General features: G+C 44.0%; 1 long non-coding RNA gene across 1 annotated transcript; it reads left to right on the top strand.

The window, feature by feature from the left end:
• Positions 1 to 886: 886 nt before the first annotated feature.
• Positions 887 to 6,541, top strand: LOC123282657 (uncharacterized). Its single transcript, XR_011499768.1, has 3 exons — positions 887 to 2,188; positions 2,280 to 2,407; positions 2,978 to 6,541. It is a non-coding gene; the product is annotated as an uncharacterized lncRNA (long non-coding RNA).
• The last annotated feature ends 240 nt before the right edge of the window (positions 6,542 to 6,781 follow it).

Raw genomic sequence — 6,781 nt, forward strand, 5'->3', positions numbered from 1 at the left:
GCTTGTGGACCCTGCTGCACCTCAGAACAGACCCTTAGGGGCTGCCAGCTGTCATGTAGAGGCTCCTACAGCAAGCCCCGTGTAGGCCCAGGGAAGCATGTCCTCAGCACTTCTTCTCTTCTCTTACATGTAGACTAGTTGTCTCGTTCTAGAATCTGGAGAAGGAGACTAGTACATTGGACTGCAAAGGTATGAAAAAGTCCTCTTAATAATCGAAACTCCGAGGGACAGAGGAACCTCTGGAAAATCTGGCATCAGAGGGAAGGAAGGGGCTCCCTCATTCAGGACACCTCAGGGCTGTGCAGCCTGGGGGAACACTTGAATTCCTTCTGGATTTGAAGAGGTTTGGTGAAGGGCCCTGGGAAAAACCATCCAGTGTAGACTCATGTCTCTCATTAATCATTTTTAATTAATAAGTTGGCATGCTTTCCCTGTGAGTGCCTACACGAGGATCTGGCATGCCATGAATCATCTCTCCTTCTGTCTCCTGGTGCCTGCACATATTCACAGATTATTCTCTGGATCCAGAGGTGAGGCGGATAAGCCTTGGAGAGGGGCTGCGAGGTGTGGGGCATAGAGGACTGTGGTTGGCTGAATGTGAGGGTCCCTGTTCCCTCTGAGGCCTGCAAACCAGTGTGTTGACTGACTGCAGGGGAAGCAGATGCTCACTCAGGCAGGGATGGAGGAGGGAGGGAGTGGGGAGGGTGGAAACCCTGCCCTTGCAGGAAGGTTTGTGGCAGCTCCATGGGGAGGTTAAACACTCCAGGGGGTGGGCTGAAAGTTGCACTGGGTACGGTGGGGTGGGCAGGGCTCTTTTCCCTCCAGGGGCTGAGTAGGAGCAGGCTTCCTGATCTCTCCATCCCAGCAAACTCTGAGTCCTCTGCCTTCCCTGCCTCCTGCTCCCGAGGAGCTTGCATTGCTTTTCTGTGCTTTGCAGTGCAAGTAAGTGATTCTGGAACAGGAGGTGGCTGGAAGTGTCTTTCTCTCTTGAGCAGACTTCATTCCAATTGAATTAAGACATCAGCAAAGTTCATTTAAGTGGACATCTAATCCTACCATGAAAATCATCAGGTAAGGACATTCCCGCCCTGAAGACAAGAAAGAAGGAGGTCTGTTCTTTCCAAATGTACTCAGGGCAGGTGAGGAGACACCTCTTCTGGGTAGGGTAGAAGAGGGTGGGGGTAGGTTTGGCTTGGCCGGGGTTTTGAAGAAATTCAGATGGCCATGCACACACATACTGAAAGCAGCCCATGTAGTTCTCTGTTGTCACCATGTGAGCGCGGCTGAACTTCGTGCCCAGGACTCATACCTGGTGAGTAGTTGTCCCTATGTTCGCTTTGTCTTTTCTTTATACGTGTGTGAAGGAGTGAAGGGAGGGGAGGCAGCTCAGACCTCCTGAGAATGGGAAATGCCATTTTGTCTTCCCTTTTACATTTTTTGTGTGTGTGCCCTGAGAGAGCTTGAGAGAGAGAGCAGGAGAGAGAGAGAAGCAGAAAAAGCAAGAGGGAGAGGGAAAGATTTGAAGACGCAAGAACACAGGACCCTGGAGACCATCTGTGGGACCGCAGCCCTTTGTGTCAGGGGAGCAGGTGCTCCATTTTACACCCGTGTGTCAGGAATGGGGGACATCCCAACCCCCACCGCGGTGAGTTTCCTTACACCACATTCAGGCAGTTTCATGGCCAACTGGTGTGTGTGCAGCTTGCTGCCCATCTCAGAAGAGCTACACCCCTCCCTCTGCTCCAGAAAAGGAAAGTGCTCCAGGCTGTCTGCTCCCCTCGCTGCCCTAGCCTTGCCCAGCCAGTGATGACTGCCCCAGGCGTCTGTTCCAGTCCTACAAGAGCTCCAGGCTTTCCCAGGCTGCACCACCTGCTCAGGTCATGGGGCTGGGAAGGGGCAGCACATGGCCTCTGAGGAAAGGCCAGCTGTCTCTAGGATCTGTGCTCTTACCCACTGTGCTTTATTGGCTCTGCAGAAGTGAGGCCTGGCAGGAGGAGAGGGAGAAGCAGAGGCTGGAGCCTTTCCTGCCGCTGAGCCTTCTTCTTGAGACGTCACTCAGGACATGCAGGCACTTTCAAACATCCCATTTCCAAAATGGTGTGGGTGGGCAGTCCGGTGGCCTGGGATAGTTGGAGGTGTCTACACAGCCCTAATGGAAATGCCTCGGTGTCTCCAAAGGCCTGTGCAGGTAACCTGCTTTCATAAAATATTTGTCAGTCACAGACAAAAAGTCTTTGCAAAATTAGGCTGACTGCTGCGTATCTATGCCGGGTTAACAGGGATGTGGCATGGCTCAGGGAATTTTGCTGGTTCTGGGTTCCCTGCTCCCTGCAGACTGAGTTTTCATCCGGCAGCACCATCTGAGAATCAGGAAGCAGACATGGCACGAAGCTGGCTGTGATAGCAGGTAAAAGGCAGTTGCTTCTGCGGGTGAGAGGGTGGAGGTGCAAGCATGTCAGAGTTGTAAGAATAGCTTCCCTTTCCACACCCCAGATAGGTCATGGTCTGATCAAGTAACGTGGACACAGTTCCCCTCGACCAAAATCATTGGTCTGCAGTAGTGTTTCATGCTATTTTATGCTATTAGAAATGCTTCATTTCTGAACAAGAGATATATGTTATTTAGGAATTCTTAGAATTTTCAGGGGAGCTACTCTCTGTGGATTTTTGAGGTCCTTCCTTTTCTGCATTTAAGAGGAGTGCCCTCAGAGGCTGTGTACGCATTTGGAGGTCCTGATAATCCCTATGGGCTTTATTTACATTTTTGGTGTGAACATGGAAGGTCTTACTTAGAGGGAAGTTTGGCTCATGTGCCAGCATGTTTACACATTCCACAGACCCCACACAGATTATTTCACATTTATATGAAGTATCAGAGCCTGGTATCCAGCTACAGTTGAGATGCGAGAGGCATCCGTGTCCCTTTTGGGCGCCTTTATTCATTCACAGCCTTTGGATCCACCCCTATAACTTGCAGGAGTCGTGGCCATGGTGCGGATGGAAAGCTGATGCCCAGCAGGACTCTGCATTCAGTGTGCTTGTAGTCAGGTAGAGGAGGAAGAGGCCGGTACACAAACGGGTGAAATGAAAGGAGGTCATGACAGAGATGGAGGTAAGAGGCCCCTCCCACTCATGAGGACATATGGAAATGAGGACCCCTGGGCTTCAGATGCTGCTTTCTCAGCAAGGTAAAGGGTAAACACTGTCTCTCTGTCCTCAGTCGCCCAGTTCCACTTGGGAAACCTAATCAGGTCTTCTTTGTCTTCTTCCTCTCAGGACACAGTAGATACAGGGCTTGGATCCTCAGTAATGTTCCCTGCTTCTCCATGTAAAGATGGTGTGTCTTGCAGACCAAGGTGTTTGTGTTGCGGTGAGAAATGGATATCCCAGTGCAGGTGTGGGAGGGACACTGCCCCATCCCACCCAGACATGGGAAGGGCACCCCTGATGGAATGCAAACAGGTGAAGAAAGAGATGGGGGCCCCTCTATGAATAGATGGAAGAACAGCTTGGAGGAGAAAGGTTTGCCCAGAGGAAGATGATGGTTGGTGATGAGCTCTGATTGGACAGTTTTCCTCCGATGCTTCTTACATCCTCTCCAGGTTCCTAAAGTAATCTCACAACCTTCCATGTGGAATGACAGGACATTTCCATGGTGATGAGAGTAATTCTTGATCTCCACCCCCTCTGCAATTGATTTGCTGAGGCAGCTGGTGAGAGTGGGGCAGGAGGTGGGAGGAGAATGAGGCATAGGGACCTTGCCACCCTCTGTCTTCTTGTGCTTCCTGATAGGGACAAGGCAGAGGTGAGGGTGGCACTTGTGTGGGTTGGGGTGGGGCATGGAGGCAGGTGGGTATCCTGGTGTCCTGTGTTCTCCTGATTCTCATGATGTGCATGGCAGAAACTTATTTTGATTTCTCAGTGCTGTGTTTTCTTTTCTTCCCTTCCTGTTCCCTTAAGTCTCTGCTCGCAAACATACCCCTGTGATGCAGGCTGCCTGGAGACGGTATCTCAGAGCTGCCAAGCATTTGCTGTGGGGTTCATGTCAGCCAGCTCAAGCTCCTGTCCTCAAAACCATCCCAACTCCAAATCTTGTCAATAAAGGACAGCTGCCATTTGTGGTCAATTATGTGAGGCCTCGTTGCTTTGGTCCTCTCTACCAATGATGGTCACTGAAGACGGGGAGGACTAAGACTACAGGGTTCATTGAACAAGTAACTTCCTCCCTTGGCCAAAATGGGGACATATGAACTAACAACTTGCTGTTTTTAAGCAGTCAACTGGAAAGAATGTTGCAAATCCAGCAATGTTTGGTCACCAAGCTACATACCCGGCTCCTTCCAACTCTAAGCCAAAGGTAGTATTGATGAAGTGAAACATATGACCTATGCCAGTAATTGTGAAGGCATTAAAGATGCTCCATTCCAGGCAAAACAACATCTTACTGCTCTTTGTTGTTGCTTAAGGAGCCCCCACCTTTTAACACTGTAACCTGTTACGTTTCGCTTTGGAAATAACAACAAAGGCTTACAAGACAAAGGAATGTCAAAATACCGTGTAGTGGTTTGGTGGATTGTTATAATAAGGATGCCCAATTAATCTTGTGTCCCTCTGAACACACACCCTTTTTAATGGGCCTTTCTCTCCTCTTCCCTTAAGGGGTTGAATTTATTTCCCCCAGGCAGTGATGTTGGGCTGGGTTGTAACTTGTTTCTGTCAATAGGATGTTTCAGATGTGGCTTTGCTCACCTTCCTAGGCTAAGCTTTAAGGTGCTTTGCGGTTTCTGCCTTTGCCCTTGTTGGTAACCTTGATATCCTTTAGTCTAATGAGATCAGACTACTTGTTTAGTTCATAGCTTTAAGCAATTTAACTTCTAGAAGCTTTATTCTTCATCTACAAATGTGTGATAAATATGCATATTGCCTTAGGGTTTTTAGTTGATTAGATGAAATAATACATGTGTTCCTAACCAACTCACTGTACTGTCACTATGGAACAAAGCCTCAAGGAGAAAAGGTGCTGGAAATGACTATGTACAATTGAAAATTTTACTATATCTGATTAAAATTTTGTTAAATAGCTTAGAAAACACTTTGAAAATATTTAAAATATATGACACAGAGTCAAACGTATTAATACATAAAAACATTTCAAAAATCAATCAGAAAAGATATGGTATCAAACATTGGGAATAAGATCATGTCTCAAAAATATTTACTAGGCTACTTAATGCCTTTGAGAGTTGACCTGGAAGAAATATTTATTCCTTTATCAATTATTTACTAAGAATATAGTAGAAACCAGGCTGTTTCCTGTGCTAGGAATACAACAGAGAATTAAAGAGACTCAAAACATGTGCTCATGGAATTGACATCTTGTAATTAAAAAATTTTAATTTTTAATTTAAAAAATTAACTGGAAAATATTTAGGATGCACAGAAGTGATAAATGATACAGGGAAAATATAAACTAGGAACAGTTAGAGAGTGCTGTAAGGACAGGTGTTAAGGTTTCAAATATAGTGGATGATGCTGCAATGAGCATCGGTGCAATTTTTTATGTGGACGTATCTTTTCATTTCTCTTGGATATATACCTGAGTGGAATTGTTGGTACATATGGTAACTCAGTTTAGCATTGTGAGGAAGTGCCAAACTGCTTCCAAAGTAGCTAGTCCATTTTATATTCCCACCAGTAATTAATGAATTTTTCTGGTTCTTCACTTTGTTCTTAACCAACACTTGTTGTCTTATTGAGTATAGCCATCCTAGTAGGTGTGAAGTCAAATTTCATCATGATTTTGGTTTGTATTTTTCTAGTTTTTAATTATGTTGCACATTTTTTCATAAGCTTATTGGCAACATGAATATCTTCTTTGTAGAAATGTCTGTTCAAATCATTTGTCAATTTTTTAATTGGATTATTTCTCTTTTTATTATTGAGTTATAAGTGTTCTTTATATATTCTGGGTACTAGGCCCATATCAGATATATGATTCTGGAATACAATATTAAATATACATTTTTAGAGCACATATCTTTGCCTTGCTCATGACCTTATATATAAAACTTTGAGTCTTTCTCAACTGAATATGATGTTAGCTGGAGGTTTTTTTAAGATGCCTTTAATTAGGTTGAGGAGTTTCACGTCTATCCCTAGCTTGACAAGTTTTGTCTTCATCATGAGAGAGTTAATTTTTTATTAGCTACTTTAACTACATCCTTTGAAAAGATAATTTTTTTCACCTTTATTGTCTTATAGTGAAATGCATTGTTTCATTTTTGGATGTTAATCCATCGTTGCATTCTTGGGGTAAACTCCAAAGTGTCATGAAATATGAAAATCTTTATAAATTGCTGGATAAAATATGATAATATTTTCTTAAAGATTTTTGAATCTGTATTTAAGAGAAATACTGCTTTGTAGGTTTTTTTTGGTCATATGTTTGCCTAATTTTGGAATTAGAGCCGTACAAGATTTAAAAAATGATTTCAGATGTATTTTCTTTTAATGATTATTTTAATATGAATTGAATTTCTTTACCTGATGTGAAGTTCATGTTTACATTTTTTTTCTTGGTAAGTTTTGGTTGCCTGTGTCTTTCATGAATTTTATTGCTTTTATCAAGTTTGTCAAAGTTATTAGCATAAAATTTTTAATAATATCCTCCAATTATACTTCTGATGTCTCTAGGATCTGTATGGATATCCATTCTTTTATTCTTGATATTGATGATTTGTGTATTCTCTTTCTTTCTCTCTCCATTCTCTTTAATACTTGG

This window comes from Equus asinus, chromosome X (genome assembly GCF_041296235.1).
Source record: "Equus asinus isolate D_3611 breed Donkey chromosome X, EquAss-T2T_v2, whole genome shotgun sequence".
NCBI lineage: Eukaryota > Metazoa > Chordata > Mammalia > Perissodactyla > Equidae > Equus > Equus asinus.